We start from the raw sequence: 18,475 nt of genomic DNA, 5'->3' as shown, positions 1-18,475 counted from the left end.
TACAGACTTCTCAGCTGACGGAGGGCTGACGGTTCAGGATTCAAGATTGGATTCTGCTAACTACGGATGCAAGCCTCAGCGGGTGGGGAGCAGTCACCCAAGGGGAACACTTCCAAGGAAAGTGGTCAAGTCAGGAAACCATTCTTCCGATCAACGTTCTGGAACTAAGGGCCATATACAATGCCCTTCTGCAGGCATCTCATCATCTGCACAATTGAGCCATCCAGGTTCAGTCGGACAATGTGACAGTGGTGACGTACATAAACCGACAGGGCGGAACGAAGAGCAGAGCAGCAATGTCAGAGGTGACAAGGATTCTCTTCTGGGCAGAGAGACACGCGGTGGTGCTGTCCGCGATCTTCATTCTGGGCGTGGACAACTGGGGAGAAGGGCCATCACCCCGAGGTGTTCAGGTGTTTGACACGTCGGTGGGGGACTCCACAGATCGACATGATGGCCTCTCGTCTCAACAAGAAGCTCCAGCGGTATTGCTCCAGGTCAAGAGACCCACAGGCAGTGTTGGTGGACGCTCTGGCTACTCCGTGGGTCTCTCAAATGGTGTATGTCTTTCCTCCACTTCCATTGATCCCAAAAATTCTCAAAAGAATAAAAAGGAAAGGGTTCAAGCTATTCTCATTGCTCCGGATTGGCCAAGTAGAGCTTGGTACGCAGATCTACTGGAACTGCTTCTGGAGGATCAGTGGCCTCTACCTCTTCGGGAGGATCTCCTGCAACAGGGGCCATTCGTCTATCAAGACTTACCGCGGCTACGTTTGACGGCATGGAGGTTGAGCGTCAAAATTTAGCCCGGAAAGGGATTCCGGACAGGGTAATTCCTACCTTGATTCAAGCCAGAAAAGCAGTAACGTCTAAACATTACCACCGGATTTGGGGAAAATACGTCTCTTAGTGTGAAAACAGGAAATTTCCTGAGGTGGAGTTTCAGTTGGGTAATTTTCTGATTTTTCTGCAGTCTGGGGAGGATGTGGGCCTATGCCTTGGATCAGTAAAAGTCCAGATTTCAGCCTTATCAGTTTTCTTCCAGAAACAGTTGGCTTTCCTTCCTGAGGTTCAGACGTTCTTGAAAGGGGTTCTACACATCCAACTGCCCTTTGTGCCTCCCACGGCACCCTGGGATTTTAACGTGGTGTTGCAGTTTCTGCAATCAGATTGGTTTGAGCCTTTATGGGAGGTAGATGTAAAGTTTCTTACATGGAAGACCGTCACACTCTTGGCCTTGGCTTCGGCGAGGCGTGTTTCGGAATTGGGGGCGTTGTCTCACAAGAGCCCCTATTTGATTTTTCATGAAGATAGAGCTGAACTCAGAACTGGTCAGCAGTTTCTTCCAAAGGTGGTGTCTGCGTTTCGCATCAACCAGCCTATTGTGGTTCCAGAGCTTACTGACACCTCTTCCACTTCAAAGTCCCTGGATGTTGTGAAGGCTTTGAAAATCTATGTCAAACGGACAGCTCGTCACAGAAAATACGACTCGCTGTTTGTGCTTTATGATCCCAGGAAAATTGGGTGTCCTGCTCAAAGCAGTCTATTGCTCGATGGATCACACTTACTATCCGGCATGCTTACTCTATGGCAGGTTTGCGGGTTCCTAACTCTGTTCATGCCCACTCTACTCGGTTGGTGGGTTCTTCCTGTGCGGCTGCCTGGGTGTCTCGGCCTTACAGCTCTGCCGAGCAGCTACTTGGTCGGGTTCGAACACGTTTGCTAAGTTCTACGAGTTCGATACTTTGGCCTCTGAGCAGTGGCGTAAGTTCGTCCCAGTTGCCCGGAGGCAAGATAAATATTGGTGCCCCCCTATTTCCTATAGCAAGATAAATATATGTATGTGTGTGGGGGGGGGGGAAGGGGGGGGGGGTGTTCTGAAAAAAATGTATATACTGTATTTATACATTTAATTGTCTTTTATTTTAATTTACACATTTCTTAGCAGTCATACCCAGCATTAGAAACCATGACCTGTTACACTAACAGCAGACACTTTACTGATGGAGCTATTTGCTCCTGTAGAGGAAGTATGAGAATTCTAACTATATGAAGTTATGTGTAATTGTCAAAGAAGTAACTTCATATAGTTAAAATTCTCATATTTCCTATACAGGAGCAAGCAGCTTCATCAGTAAGGTGTCTGCTTCCAGTGTAATAGGATGTGGTTTCTAATCCTGGGTGTGACACTTGTAAAATGTGTATAATAAAGAAGGTGTGATTTGTAAGGTGCAGGGACCAGTGAGGAAGTTGGCCCCTGAACAGATAGTGGCTGCTATCAATTAACTTAATTCAATGGTGTCACAGAATAGGAGGAGAGGTGCCCCCCTTCAGAGCAGGAGCCCGGCGGCAGATGACTCCGTTGCCTCCCATAGTTCTGCCTCTGCGTCTGAGGACTTCCAGTTTTGTCAGTCAGTTCTGCAGGAACCTCAGCACTCTCTCACCCAGTTTGGGAGCTTTGGTACATCCCCATGGTACTAATGTGGACCCCAGTATCCTCTAGGACGTAAGAGAAAATAGGATTTTAATTACCTACCGGTAAATCCTTTTCTCGTAGTCCGTAGAGGATACTGGACGCCCGCCCAGTGCTTCGTGTTTCCTGCATGGTTACTTGGTTAAGTATTGCTGTTGGTTCAGCTGTTGCTGTTCCTGGTCATGTTGGGTTAACATGGTTTTCTTCTTGTTTGTGTGTGCTGGTTCGAATCTCACCACTATCCTCTCTGAATCCTTCTCTCAAGATATGTCCGTCTCCTCGGGCACACTTTCTAGAGTGAGTCTGGTAGGAGGGGCATAGAGGGAGGAGCCAGTGCACGCTATTGATTTCTTAAAGTGCCCAAGGCTCCTAGTGGACCCGTCTATATCCCATGATACTAATGTGGACCCAAGTATCCTCTACGGACTACGAGAAAAGGATTTACCAGTAGGTAATTAAAATCCTATTTATAGCAATAATAAACTGAGATTCTGCAACAACTGCTAAATTTACAGTAGACAATTTAAACACTATATTACATCTGAACAGTATATTTAATAAGTAGTATTTACAATGTAAAACTCAATTTAAAGTAAAATTGAAAGTATCCATTATGTTAAATGAATACACAAATCTGTTGTGTTTCCCTTTAAATCAGGGGTGTGGAACCTCCGGCCCGCAGCCGTATAAGGTCCGCAAAGCCATTTGTTCCGGCCCACCCGCTGCTGTGTGTCAGCGAGACACGCCGCCGTTCAGTCCTGTTGCGGCGTGTCTCAGCTGTCAGGGCAGGGAGGAGAGCGCAGCAGCAGCAGCAATGTTAGGCGGCAGCAGCGGGTAGGATCTCAAACCACCCGCCGGTTCGTGAGCCAATCAGAGCTTGCGGACCGGCAGCCAATCAGGAGCCGCTGCTGCCAGTCCACGAGCTCTGATTGGCTCATGAACTGGTGGCTGGTTTGAGGTCCTACACGCCGCTGCCTGCCCGACATAGCTGTGCTCTCCTCCCTGCCCTGACCCCTGAAAGTTGAGACACGCCGCAGCTGCCGGACGGAGCACTAAGGGGCAGGAGAGGCGCATGCTGTGCTCTCCTCCCCTCCCCTGACACACAGCAACAGCAGCTGTGAGCAGCACAGTGGGGTGGGGGGCATGTGTGGGGGCATTTGTGTATCTGGCACTGTGGGGGCATTTGTGTATCTGGCACTGCACTGGCATTTGTGTATCTGGCACTGCACTAGCATATGTGTATCTGGCACTGTGGGGGCATTTATGTATCTGGCAATGAACTGGCATATGTGTATCTGGCACTGCACTGGCATATGTGTATCTGGCACTGCACTGGCATATGTGTATCTGGCACTGTCGGGGAATTTGTGTATCTGGCACTGTCGGGGCATTTGTGTATCTGGCGCTACGGCTGCACTGGCATATGTGTATCTGGCACTGCACTGGCATATGTGTATCTGGCACTGCACTGGCATATGTGAATCTGGCAATGCACTATTGGGGGCATATGTGTATCGCGTCCCATTTTAATTGGCCACATCCATACTTCGGCACGTGCACTCAGTACCACTAAGGGGCATGACTACTGGGGGGCAGGGTCATTTTTAAGTTGATTGTTTTTGTATGGCTCCCCCAGAGAATTTTATAAATATCCAAATGGCCCTTGGTAGAAAAAAGGTTCTCCACCCCTGCTTTAAATGAACCAATGGGAATATGCTTTATTGCTGCAGCCTCAGCCACATTACTATAGCATGCCATAAGCATAAGTGGAAGGCATTCTGACGCATTCCGCCGATAAGAAGCTGCCACCGATGATGATGATCATAGTTGACTTTTTTGCACCAGTGATCCGTCTCCTGATAGGGACATGCAGTATGCTTCATTCTGGTGGTCTGCATGGTGGGGACATTTTGTGTGCACATCCTCTTACTGTACTTTGGGTGCACCTACATGCCTGCTCCACCCGCCTAAGTGCAAGGGGTTGTGAGCACAACATCTGTCTCCGTCACCTTGGGTAAGAATGCACCAGAAGTTTTTGTGCACATGGGTAGTTAAAATAAAGCACACACTTTAAGGGGGGGAGATGCTAGTTGCCTTTGTATTCATCCCTACATGATCCCCACAATTGGGTAAATATACTAAGGTGGGAGTTCTATTTAAGATGGGATGTTGCCCATAGCAACCAATCAGATTCCAAGTAATATGTTCTAGAACAGGGGTAGCAATTATTTCAGCTGAGGGGCCACTTGACATTTCCTGTCAGTATCCGAGGGCCACATACAAAATGGCAGCTCGCCCCACTTGCCAAAAATATAGGGACGTGGCTTCATGTGGAAGGGGTGTGGGAAAAAAATAATACAGATTCATATTAGGCTGCACAATAGTCTCCATTATTCAAATTGCGCCACACAGTAGCACCACTTACACACATTACACCAGGTAGAGCCCCTTTTACACACAATACGGCAGGTAGAGAGCCTTTTTACACATTAACTTTTTATTTAGGATAATTATTGTGCAGCAAGCAAATTATACAGTGTCTTACGGCCCCTGGGGAAAGGTGTGACACAGTGACAGAACACGGTGGGGGTGACACAGTGACAGAACACGGTGGGGGTGACACAGTGACAGAACACGGTGGGGGTGACACAGTGACAGAACACGGTGGGGGTGACAGTGACAGAACACGGGGGGTGTAACATGGTGACAGAACATGGTGGGGTTGACAGCGACAGAACACGGGTAGGTGACACAGTGACAGAACACGGGGGTGTGACACAGTGACAGAACACGGGGGGTGTGACACAGTGACAGAACACGGGGGGTCTGACACAGTGACAGAACACGGGGGGTGACACAGTGACAGAACACGGGGAGGTGACACAGTGACAGAACACGGTGGGGGTGACAGTGACAGAACACGGGGAGGAGCAGTGGTGCAAGTGTGTGGGTACGGGTGGGTACGGCGTACCCGTAAGAATTTAGCCGTGGGTACGCCGTACCCACACCGACGGGCCGCCGCTCCTCTTCCCTCCCTCCCTCTGCTTCTCCCCGCCGTCCCCGCCGCTGATGTGAGGGAAGGAGAGCGCAGCCTGCGCATCTCCTTCCCCTCAGTCTCCGGCGGCTGTCTCAGTTTAATTCAGCGCCGATCCGTGAGCCAATCAGAGCTCGCGGGTGCGAGCTCTGATTGGCTCACGGATCGGCGCTGAATTAAACTGAGACACCCGCCGGAGACTGAGGGGAAGGAGAGGGTGCAGGCTGCGCTCTCCTTCCCTCACACAGACAGGACGGCGACGGCAGCGGTGAGCAGGGGAGCATGTATACCTGGCACTGGGGGGGCATGTATACCTGGCACTGGGGGGGCATGTTATACCTGGCACTGGGGGGGCATGTTATACCTGGCACTGGGGATATCTGGCACTGGGGGCATATCTGGCACTGGGGGGGGGGGGGCATGTTATACCTGGCACTGGGGGATATCTGGCACTGGGGGGGCATGTATACCTGGCACTGGGAGCATATCTGGCACTGGGGGGGCATGTATACCTGGCACTGGGAGCATATCTGGCACTGGGGGGGCTTGTGTACCTGGCACTGGGGGATATCTGGCACTGGGGGCATATCTGGCACTGGAAGGACATGTGTATCTGGCACTGGGGGCATATCTGGCACTGGGGGGCATATCTGGCACTGGGGGGACATGTGTATCTGGCACTGTGGCCATATCTGGCACTGCGGAGACATGTGTATCTGGCACTGGAGCATATCTGACACTGAGGGCATATCTGGCAATGGGGGCATACTTGTGTATCTGGCACTGGGGGCATTTCTGTATCTGGCACTGGGGGCATACTTGTGTATCTGGCACTGTGGGGGCATTTCTGTATCTGGCACTGGGGGGCAATGTATATTTGACACAGTGGGGGCATTTGTGTATCTGGCACTGTGGGGCAATGTGTATCTGACACTGTGAGGCAATGTATATCTGGCACTCTGGGGGCATTTGTGTATCTGGCACTGTGAGGCAATGTGTATCTGGCACTGTGAGGCATTGTGTATCTGGCACTCTGGGGACATTTGTGTATCTGGCACTCTGGGGACATTTGTGTATCTGGCACTCTGGGGGCATTTGTGTATCTGGCACAGTGAGGCAATGTGTATCTGGCACTGTGGGGCAATGTATATCTGGCACTGTGGGGCAATGTGTATCTGGCACTATTGGGGTCATACGTGTATCTGCCCCTCCCCCCATATGTGTATCACGCCCCCATTTTCATTGACCACGCCCCATGTGGCATTTGGCCACACCCATTTTTTTTCACGCGCCTTCGGCGCGCGCACACAATACCCGTAAGACATTTTTTCTACTTGCACCGCTGGGGAGGAGACACAGTGACAGAACATGGGGGGGGACACAGTCACAAAACACGGGGAGGGGGGGTGACAGAACACGGTGGGAGTGACAGAACACGGGGGGTGTGACACAGTGAAAGAACACGGGGAGGGGGGTGACAGGACACGGTGGGGGTGACAGTGACAGAACACGGGGTGTGTGACACAGTGACAGAACACGAGGGGTGACACAGTGACAGAACATGGGGAGGTGACACAGTGACAGAACACGGGGAGGTGACACAGTGACAGAACACGGTGGGGGTGACAGTGACAGAACACGGGGAGGGGACACAGTGACAGAACACGGGGAGGGGACACAGTGACAGAACACGGGGAGGTGACACAGTGACAGAACACGGGGGGTGTGACATAGTGACAGAACACGGGGGCGTGACAGTGACAGAACACGGGGGGGTGACAGTGACAGAACACGAGGGGGTGACACAGTGACAGAACACGGGGGGGGGGGGGTGACATAGTGACAGAACATGGGGGTGACATGGTGACAGAACACGGGAGGGGTTGTTACAGCGAGAGCTAAAGATCTCTCCCCCAAACCTAAAAACAGTCTGAAGCCACTGCACACACACACACACACACACACACACACACACACACACGCGCTCTTGTCCCGTGTAGCCCCGCCCCCTCATCGACACGTAGCCCCGCCCCCTTTTCGGCTGAACACAGCCGTTGTCACTGGGGACTCTGGAGGAGGCTGCTACAACGCAGCAGCAGGAGCAGCAGGGGAGAGAGGCGCTGCTGGCAGCTTGGAGGTACTGCAGTGCAGAGCAATGACAAGCAGCTCAGCCGGTCGGGCCACTTGTCATTGCTCGCTGGTGGGAGGCAGTGGGCCGGGCAGGATCAGTTTGCGGGCCGCATCCGGCCCGCGGGCCGTATTTTGCCCACCCCTATTCTAGAAGGTGCTAGATAAATGAGACGTAGAATCTGATTGGTTGCTATGGGCAACATCCCATCTTAAATAGAACTCCCATCTTAGTAAATTTTCTCCAATTTCTCCAAGCTGACTGAAGCTTTGAAAGGCCAGAGATCATTGTTCCATTCGCACCTTTCCTTAATCTGGAGTCTGGATGCCAACTATAGAGAACTTAGCTAAGGAGTATTTAAAGATCCTTCAATTATCCTTAGGTTAGCTATTTACGTATTGGTTTACTTTAATAATGACAGGACAAGGGGAGCTCAGGGGTAAGTATGTTAGGCACAAGCCACAAAACACTGAACACAATGAGCATTCACTACTCTGCTATGGGCACTCACTCTCAGTCAGCAGCAAGTGAGGCCAGTGTGACTGTGTGAGGGCAGCAGAGCACGTCGTGTAGCTTTGTGCCAGTCTCCGGCGTGCTGCGTAATGACGCACGCTGTGAACTGTCAATGTCGCCGCTGAACGGAGTATTATGTAGAGAGGGTGCACAGGATCCGCCTCCATTCTCTGCTGCCGGCCGCTGCTCCGTCTCACAGGGGCTGGCAGACAACAAAGCCCGGGGATACGGGACGTCCTACCACGCTGCTAGCGAACGCCGGTGATGGCAGGTAATGCGGTGGGCGCGGAGGCGGCATGGGGTGTGCGGGCGCGGGGCTGCAGGGGACGTACAAGGTAAATATGGTTTTGTATGAGACAGAGGTGAGGATTGTAATGGAGATGGAGAATCTGAGGGGGATTATCATGTGCCTAATATAGGCCGTCAGTGTGAGGAGACCCTCGGGAGATGGAGGGTAGTGGGTGCTGCAGAGCACTGTGTATAGCAGAGGGAATTGGGGACTGCTGCAGTGCATTACAGGTAGTGGGTGCTGCAGGGCATTACGTGTAACGTAGTAGTAGGTGCTGCAGGGCAAGGTGTGTAATGGAGAGTAGTGGGTGCTGTAGTGCACTGCATGTAATGTTGGCTAGCGGGTTCTGCAGGCTGCTGTATGTAGCAGAGGGTAGTGGGTGCTGCAGGGGACTGTAGCAGATGGTATTGGGGGCTGTAGTGGGTGCTGCAGAGTACTGCGTGTAACGGAGGGTAGTGGGTGCTGCAGGGCACTGTGTGTAACGGAGGGTAGTGGGTGCTGCAGGGCACTGTGTGTAACGGAGGGTAGTGGGTGCTGCAGGGCACTGTGTGTAACGGAGGGTAGTGGGTGCTGCAGGGCACTGTGTGTAACGGAGGGTAGTGGGTGCTGCAGGGCACTGTGTGTAACGGAGGGTAGTGGGTGCTGCAGGGCACTGTGTGTAACGGAGGGTGGTGGGTGCTGCAGGGCATTGTGTGTAATGGAGGGTAGTGGGTGCTGCAGGGCACTGCGTGTAACGAACGGTAGTGCGTGCTGCAGGGCACTGCATGTAACGGAGGGAAGTGGGTGCTGCAGGGCGCTGTGTGTAGTAGAGGGTATTGGGGGCTGTAGGGAGTGCTGCAGGGCACTGTGTAATGGAGGGTAGTGGGTGCTGGCGAGCACTGTATGTAGCAGAGGGTAGTGGGTGCTGCAGCATGCAGAGGGTATTGCGGCCTGTAGTCAGTGCTGCAGGGCACTGTGTGTAACGGATGGAAGTGGGTGCTGGAGGGCACTGTGTGTAACGGATGAAAGTGGGTGCTGGAGGGCACTGTGTCTAACGGATGGAAGTGGGTGCTGGAGGGCACTGCGTGTAACGGACGGAAGTGGGTGCAGGAGGGCACTGCGTGTAATGGATGCAAGTGGGTGCTGCAGGGCACTGCACGTAGCGGAGGTTAGTGGGTGCTGCAGGCCACTGTATGTAGCAGAGGGTAGAGGGTGCTGCAGGGCGCTGTATGTTGCGGAGGTTAGTGGATGCTGCAGGCCACTGTATGTAGCAGAGGGTAGTTGGTGCTGCAGGGCGCTGTATTTAGCAGAGGGTAGTGGGTACTGCACGGCGCTGTATGTAGCAGAGGGTAGTGGGTGCTGCAGGGCGCTGTATGTAGCAGAGGGTAGTAGGTGCTGCAGGGCGCTGTATGTAACAGAGGGTAGTGGGTGCTGCAGGGCACTGTATGTAGCAGCTGCAGGGCGCTGTATGTAGCAGAGGTAGTGGGTACTGCAGGGCGCTGTATGTAGCAGAGGGTAGTGGGTACTGCAGGGCGCTGTATGTAGCAGAGGGTAGTGGGTGCTGCAGGGCGCTGTATGTAGCAGAGGGTAGTGGGTGCTGCAGGGCGCTGTATGTAGCAGAGGGTAGTGGGTGCTGCAGGGCGCTGTATGTAGCAGAGGGTAGTGGGTGCTGCAGGGCGCTGTATGTAGCAGAGGGTAGTGGGTGCTGCAGGGCGCTGTATGTAGCAGAGGGTAGTGGGAGCTGCAGGGCGCTGTATGTAGCAGAGGGTAGTGGGTGCTGCAGGGCGCTGTATGTAGCAGAGGGTAGTGGGTGCTGCAGGGCGCTGTAAGTAGCAGAGGGTAGTGGGTGCTGCAGGGCGCTGTAAGTAGCAGAGGGTAGTGGGTGCTGCAGGGCGCTGTATGTAGCAGAGGGTAGTGGGTGCTGCAGGGCGCTGTAAGTAGCAGAGGGTAGTGGGTGCTGCAGGGCGCTGTATGTAGCAGAGGGTAGTCGGTGCTGCAGGGCGCTGTATGTAGCAGAGGGTAGTGGGTGCTGCAGGGTACGGTGTGTAGTAAAGGGTATTTGGGGCTGTAGTGGGTGCTGCAGAGTACTGTGTGTAATGGAGGGTAGTGGGTGCTGCAGTACACTGCGTGTAACGGAAGATAGTGGGTGCTGCAGAGCACTGTGTAACGTAGGGTAGTGGGTGCTGCAGGGCACTGTGTGTAACGGAGGGTAGTGGGTGCTGCAGGGCACTGTGTGTAATGGAGGGTAGTGGGTGCTGCAGGGCATTGTGTGTAACGGAGGGTAGTGGGTGCTGCAGGGCATTGTGTGTAACGGAGGGTAGTGGGTGCTGCAGGGCACTGTGTGTAACGGAGGGTGATTGGTGCTGCAGGGCATTGTGTGTAATGGAGGGTGGTGGGTGCTGCAGGGCATTGTGTGTAATGGAGGGTGGTGGGTGCTGCAGGGCATTGTGTATAATGGAGGGTAGTGGGTGCTGCAGGGCACTGTGTGTAACGAACGGTAGTGAGTGCTGCAGGGCACTGCATGTAACGGAGGGAAGTGGGTGCTGCAGGGCGCTGTGTGTAGTAGAGGGTATTGGGGGCTGTAGGGAGTGCTGCAGGGCACTGTGTAATGGAGGGTAGTGGGTGCTGGCGAGCACTATATGTAGCAGAGGGTAGTGGGTGCTGCAGCATGCTCTATGTAGCAGAGGGTATTGCGGCCTGTAGTCGGTGCTGCAGGGCACTGTGTGTAACGGATGGAAGTGGGTGCAGGAGGGCACTGCGTGTAACGGACGGAAGTGAGTGCAGGAGGGCACTGCGTGTAATGGATGCAAGTGGGTGCTGCAGGGCACTGCACGTAGCGGAGGTTAGTGGGTGCTGCAGGCCACTGTATGTAGCGGAGGGTAGAGGGTGCTGCAGGGCGCTGTATGTTGCGGAGGTTAGTGGATGCTGCAGGCCACTGTATGTAGCAGAGGGTAGTTGGTGCTGCAGGGCGCTGTATTTAGCAGAGGGTAGTGGGTACTGCACGGCGCTGTATGTAGCAGAGGGTAGTGGGTGCTGCAGGGCGCTGTATGTAGCAGAGGGTAGTGGGTGCTGCAGGGCGCTGTATGTAACAGGGTAGTAGGTGCTGCAGGGTACGGTGTGTAGTAAAGGGTATTTGGGGCTGTAGTGGGTGCTGCAGAGTACTGTGTGTAATGGAGCGTAGTGGGTGGTGCAGTACACTGCGTGTAACGGAAGGTAGTGGGTGCTGCAGAGCACTGTGTGTAACGTAGGGTAGTGGGTGCTGCAGGGCACTGTGTGTAACGGAGGGTAGTTGGTGCTGCAGGGCACTTTGTGTAATGGAGGGTAGTAGGTGCTGCAGGGCACTGTGTGTAACGGAGGGTAGTGGGTGCTGCAGGGCACTGTGTGTAACGGAGGGTAGTGGGTGCTGCAGGGCGCTGTATGTAGCAGAGGGTAGTGGGTGCTGCAGGGCGCTGTATGTAGCAGAGGGTAGTGGGTGCTGCAGGGCGCTGTATGTAGCAGAGGGTAGTGGGTGCTGCAGGGCGCTGTATGTAACAGAGGATAGTGGGTGCTGCAGGGCGCTGTATGTAGCAGAGGGTAGTGGGTGCTGCAGGGCGCTGTATGTAGCAGAGGGTAGTGGGTACTGCAGGGTACGGTGTGTAGTAAAGGGTATTGGGGGCTGTAGTGGGTGCTGCAGAGTACTGTGTGTAATGGAGGGTAGTGGGTGCTGCAGTACACTGCGTGTAACGGAAGGTAGTGGGTGCTGCAGAGCATTGTGTGTAACGTAGGGTAGTGGGTGCTGCAGGGCACTGTGTGTAACGGAGGGTAATGGGTGCTGCAGGGCACTGTGTATAACGGAGGGTAGTGGGTGCTGCAGGGCACTGTGTGTAACGGAGGGTAGTGGGTGCTGCAGGGCACTGTGTGTAATGGAGGATAGTGGGTGCTGCAGGGCACTGTGTGTAACGGAGGGTAGTGGGTGCTGCAGGGCACTGTGTGTAACGGAGGGTAGTGGGTGCTGCAGGGCACTGTGTAACGGAGGGTAGTGGGTGTTGCAGGTACTGTGTGTACGGGATGGTAGTGGGTACTGCAGGGCACTGTGTGTAATGGAGGGTAGTGGGTGCTGTAGGGCACTGTGTGTACGGGATGGTAGTGGGTGCTGCAGGTACTGTGTGTACGGGAGGGTAGTGGGTGCTGCACGTACTGGGTGTAATGGTGGGTAGTGGGTGCTGCACGTACTGTGTGTAAGGGATGGTAGTGGGTGCTGCACGTACTGTGTGTACGGAAGGGTAGTGGGTGCTGCAGGTACTATGTAACAGAGGGTAGTGGGTGCTGCAGGGCACTGTAAGCAAATGAAGGCAGTGGGTGCAGCAGGGCATGTACAAGTGACACTGCTGCAGTAATATCTGGGTCACATGGACATAGCAGACTGGTGAAATGCAACTCTATAAAATAAATGTATCCGCGTTAGGTAGTAGGTAATAAAACTCCTGGAGTCGATATATCACTCTGGTGGATAATTGTCACGGTGACTCATTTTGAAAAGCAATAAGACACCCAGGGGTGCTGAGATTCTTATCTTATGTGCGTCTGTCTGCTTTCTCTGGAAGAAATTTGACTTATTCATCTAATTGCTTTGGCGTAACCGTTTACAGAAGAAAATTAAATTAGTTCTCACCAGTTGTGCAGTTTCTAACTCATTTCACGTATTACTGTACTTAATCCTCATTTACAGTATTGTGAGCACAAGGATATTTCTGCAGTATTGGAACCTTCTAGTTTTCTCTGACGTCCTAGTGGATGCTGGGTACTCCGTAAGGACCATGGGGAATAGACGGGCTCCGCAGGAGACTGGGCACTCTAAAGAAAGATTTAGGTCTACCTGGTGTGCACTGGCTCCTCCCCCTATGACCCTCCTCCAAGCCTCAGTTAGATTTCTGTGCCCGGCCGAGCTGGATGCACACTAGGGGCTCTCCTGAGCTCCTAGAAAGAAAGTATAGTTTAGGTTTTTTATTTTCAGTGAGACCTGCTGGCAACAGGCTCACTGCATCGAGGGACTAAGGGGAGAAGAAGCGAACCTACCTAAGTGGTGGTAGCTTGGGCTTCTTAGGCTACTGGACACCATTAGCTCCAGAGGGATCGAACACAGGACCTGACCTCGTCGTCCGTTCCCGGAGCCGCGCCGCCGTACCCCTTACAGAGCCAGAAGCAAGAAGGTGGTCCAGAAAATCGGCGGCTGAAGACTTCTGTCTTCTCCAAGGTAGCGCACAGCACTGCAGCTGTGCGCCATTGCTCCTCATGCACACCACACACTGCGGTCACTGATGGGTGCAGGGCGCTGGGGGGGGGGGCGCCCTGAGCAGCAATACTAACACCTTGGCTGGCAAACTGGCACCATATATAGCCCCAGGGGCTATATAGGTGCTTTTTAACCCCCTGCCAGAACTTTTACATTAGCGGGAGAAAGCCAGCCGAAAAAGGGGCGGAGCCATCTCCCTCAGCACACTGGCGCCATTTTTCCCTCACAGCTTCGCTGGAAGGAATCTCCCTGGCTCACCCCTGCAGTCCTGCACTACAGAAAAGGGTAAAAAAGAGAGGGGGGGCACAAATTAGGCGCAGTATAACTATATTTCTCTATCGTCCTAGTGGATGCTGGGGTTCCTGAAAGGACCATGGGGAATAGCGGCTCCGCAGGAGACAGGGCACAAAAAGTAAAGCTTTCCGATCAGGTGGTGTGCACTGGCTCCTCCCCCTATGACCCTCCTCCAGACTCCAGTTAGATTTTTGTGCCCGGCCGAGAAGGGTGCAATCTAGGTGGCTCTCCTAAAGAGCTGCTTAGAGAAAGTTTAGCTAGGTTTTTTATGTTACAGTGATTCCTGCTGGCAACAGGATCACTGCAGCGAGGGACTGAGGGGAGAAGGAGTCAACTCACCTGCGTGCAGGATGGATTGGCTTCTTGGCTACTGGACATCAAGCTCCAGAGGGACGATCACAGGTACAGCCTGGATGGTCACCGGAGCCGCGCCGCCGGCCCCCTTGCAGATGCTGAAGACAGAAGAGGTCCAGAATCGGCGGCTGAAGACTCCTGCAGTCTTCTAAAGGTAGCGCACAGCACTGCAGCTGTGCGCCATTTTCCTCTCAGCACACTTCACACGGCAGTCACTGAGGGTGCAGGGCGCTGGGAGGGGGGCGCCCTGGGAGGCAAAATGAGTACCTATAAAGGCTAAAAATACCTCACATATAGCCCTAGAGGCTATATGGAGATATTTAACCCCTGCCTGATTTCTCAAAATAGCGGGAGACGAGCCCGCCGGAAAAGGGGCGGGGCCTATCTCCTCAGCACACGGCGCCATTTCCTCTCACAGCTCCGCTGGTCAGGACGGCTCCCAGGTCTCTCCCCTGCACTGCACTACAGAAACAGGGTAAAACAGAGAGGGGGGGCAAATTTATGGCGATATTTTTATATAACAAAGCAGCTATAGGGGAGCACTTATTATAAGGCTATCCCTGATATATATATATAGCGCTTTTGGTGTGTGCTGGCAAACTCTCCCTCTGTCTCCCCAAAGGGCTAGTGGGTCCTGTCTTCATTAGGAGCATTCCCTGTGTGTCTGCTGTGTGTCGGTACGTGTGTGTCGACATGTATGAGGACGATATTGGTGTGGAGGCGGAGCAATTGCCAAATATGGGGATGTCACCTCCTAGGGGGTCGACACCAGAATGGATGCCTTTATTTATGGAACTACGGGATAGTGTCAACACGCTAAAGCAGTCGTTTGACGACATGAGACGGCCGGACAATCAATTAGTGCCTGTCCAGGCGACTCAAACACCGTCAGGGGCTGTGAAACGCCCTTTGCCTCAGTCGGTCGACACAGACCCAGACACAGGCGATGACTCCAGTGGTGACGGTGACGAATCAACCGTATTTTCCAGTAGGGCCACACGTTATATGATTTTGGCAATGAAGGAGGCGTTACATTTAGCTGATACTACAGGTACCACTAAACAGGGTATTATGTGGGGTATGAAAAAACTACCTATAGTTTTTCCTGAATCAGAAGAACTAAATGACGTGTGTAATGAAGCGTGGGTTGCCCCTGATAAAAAGCTGATAATTTCAAAGAAATTATTGGCATTATACCCTTTCCCGCCAGAGGTTAGGGAGCGCTGGGAAACACCTCCTAGGGTGGACAAGGCGCTAACACGCTTATCTAAACAAGTGGCGTTACCCTCTCCTGAGACGGCCGCACTTAAAGATCCATCAGATAGGAGGATGGAAAATATCCAAAAAAGTATATACACACATGCAGGTGTTATACTACGACCAGCTGTAGCAACTGCCTGGATGGGCAGTGCGGGGGTAGTTTGGTCAGAATCCCTGATTGAAAATATTGATACCCTGGACAGGGACAATATTCTACTGTCGTTAGAACAAATAAAGGATGCATTTCTTTATATGCGTGATGCACAGAGGGATATATGCACACTGGCATCACGGGTAAGTGCTATGTCCATTTCGGCCAGAAGAGCTTTATGGACGCGACAGTGGACAGGCGATGCGGATTCAAAACGGCATATGGAAGTTTTGCCGTATAAGGGGGAGGAGTTATTTGGAGTCGGTCTATCAGATTTGGTGGCCACGGCTACAGCCGGGAAATCCACCTTTCTACCTCAAGTCACTCCCCAACAGAAAAAGGCACCGACTTTTCAACCGCAGCCCTTTCGTTCCTTTAAAAATAAGAGAGCAAAGGGCTATTCATATTTGCCACGAGGCAAAGGTCGAGGGAAGAGACAGCAACACGCAGCTCCTTCCCAGGATCAGAAGCCCTCCCCGGCTTCTACAAAAGCCTCAGCATGACGCTGGGGCTTCTCAAGCGGACTCGGGGACGGTGGGCGGTCGTCTCAAAAATTACAGCGCGCAGTGGGCTCACTCGCAAGTAGATCCCTGGATCCTGCAGATAATATCTCAGGGATACAGGTTGGAATTAGAGACAGATCCACCTCGCCGTTTCCTGAGGTCTGCTTTACCAACGTCCCCCTCCGAAAGGGAGACGGTGTTGGAAGCCATTCACAAGCTGTACTCTCAGCAGGTGATAGTCAAGGTACCTCTTCTGCAACAAGGGAAGGGGTATTATTCCACTCTTTTTGTGGTACCGAAGCCGGATGGCTCGGTAAGGCCTATTCTAAATCTGAAGTCCTTGAACCTGTACATAAAGAAGTTCAAGTTCAAAATGGAGTCACTCAGAGCAGTGATAGCGAACCTGGAAGAGGGGAACTTTATGGTATCCTTGGACATCAAGGATGCGTATCTCCACGTTCCAATTTACCCCTCACACCAGGGGTACCTCAGGTTCGTTGTACAAAACTGTCACTATCAGTTTCAGACGCTGCCGTTCGGATTGTCCACGGCACCTCGGATCTTTACAAAGGTAATGGCCGAGATGATGATTCTTCTTCGAAGAAAAGGCGTATTAATTATCCCATACTTGGACGATCTCCTAATAAGGGCGAGGTCCAGAGAACAGCTAGAGATGGGATTAGCACTGTCTCAAGAAGTGCTAAAACAGCACGGGTGGATTCTGAATATTCCAAAATCCCAGTTAATGCCGACAACTCGTCTGCTGTTCCTAGGGATGATTCTGGACACGGTTCAGAAAAAGGTTTTTCTCCCGGAGGAAAAAGCCAAGGAGTTATCCGAGCTTGTCAGGAACCTCCTAAAACCAGGAAAGGTGTCTGTACATCAATGCACAAGAGTCCTGGGAAAAATGGTGGCTTCTTACGAAGCGATTCCATTCGGCAGATTCCACGCAAGAATTTTCCAAAGGGATCTGTTGGACAAATGGTCAGGGTCGCATCTTCAGATGCACCTACGGATAACCCTGTCTCCAAGGACAAGGGTGTCTCTTCTGTGGTGGTTGCAGAGTGCTCATCTATTGGAGGGCCGCAGATTCGGCATACAGGATTGGATCCTGGTGACCACGGACGCCAGCCTGAGAGGCTGGGGAGCAGTCACACAAGGAAGAAACTTCCAGGGAGTATGGACGAGCCTGGAAACGTCTCTTCACATAAACATTCTGGAACTAAGAGCAATATACAATGCTCTAAACCAGGCAGAACCTCTGCTTCAGGGAAAACCGGTATTGATCCAGTCGGACAACATCACGGCAGTCGCCCATGTGAACAGACAGGGCGGCACAAGAAGCAGGAGGGCAATGGCAGAAGCTGCAAGGATTCTTCGCTGGGCAGAGAATCATGTGATAGCACTGTCAGCAGTGTTCATCCCGGGAGTGGACAACTGGGAAGCAGACTTCCTCAGCAGACACGATCTTCACCCGGGAGAGTGGGGACTTCATCCAGAAGTCTTCCACATGCTGGTAACCCGTTGGGAAAGACCAATGGTGGACATGATGGCGTCTCGCCTCAACAAAAAACTGGACAGGTATTGCGCCAGGTCAAGAGATCCGCAGGCAATAGCTGTGGACGCGCTGGTAACGCCTTGGGTGTACCAGTCGGTGTATGTGTTTCCTCCTCTGCCTCTCATACCAAAAGTATTGAGAATTATACGGCAAAGAGGCGTAAGAACGATACTAGTGGTTCCGGATTGGCCAAGGAGGACTTGGTACCCGGAACTTCAAGAGATGATCACGGAAGATCCGTGGCCTCTACCTCTAAGGAGGGACTTGCTTCAGCAGGGTCCCTGTCTGTTTCAAGACTTACCGCGGCTGCGTTTGACGGCATGGCGGTTGAACGCCGGATCCTAAAGGAAAGAGGCATGCCGGAAGAAGTCATTCCTACTTTGATTAAAGCAAGGAAGGAAGTAACCGTGCAACATTATCACCGAATTTGGCGAAAATATGTTGCGTGGTGCGAAGATCGGAGTGCTCCGACGGAGGAATTTCAACTGGGTCGATTCCTACATTTCCTGCAATCAGGATTGTCAATGGGTCTCAAATTGGGATCTATTAAGGTTCAAATTTCGGCCCTGTCGATTTTCTTTCAAAAAGAATTGGCTTCAGTCCCTGAAGTCCAGACCTTTGTTAAGGGAGTGCTGCATATACAGCCTCCTGTGGTGCCTCCAGTGGC

At 52.6% G+C, this 18,475-nt stretch overlaps 1 protein-coding gene across 1 annotated transcript in view; it reads left to right on the top strand.

The window, feature by feature from the left end:
- Positions 1 to 8,224: 8,224 nt before the first annotated feature.
- SLC23A2 (solute carrier family 23 member 2) overlaps positions 8,225 to 18,475 on the top strand; it is a 319,310-nt gene continuing 309,059 nt past the window's right edge. Inside the window, exon 1 of the mRNA XM_063932053.1 lies at positions 8,225 to 8,419. The gene's annotated coding sequence lies outside the window, so the exon portion shown is untranslated. The remainder of the gene's footprint in view (positions 8,420 to 18,475) is intronic.

Source organism: Pseudophryne corroboree, chromosome 6, assembly GCF_028390025.1.
Source record: "Pseudophryne corroboree isolate aPseCor3 chromosome 6, aPseCor3.hap2, whole genome shotgun sequence".
Taxonomy (NCBI): Eukaryota; Metazoa; Chordata; class Amphibia; order Anura; family Myobatrachidae; genus Pseudophryne; species Pseudophryne corroboree.
The sequence above is the reverse complement of the archived record's forward strand: the minus strand, read 5'-3'. Positions and strand labels throughout refer to the sequence as shown.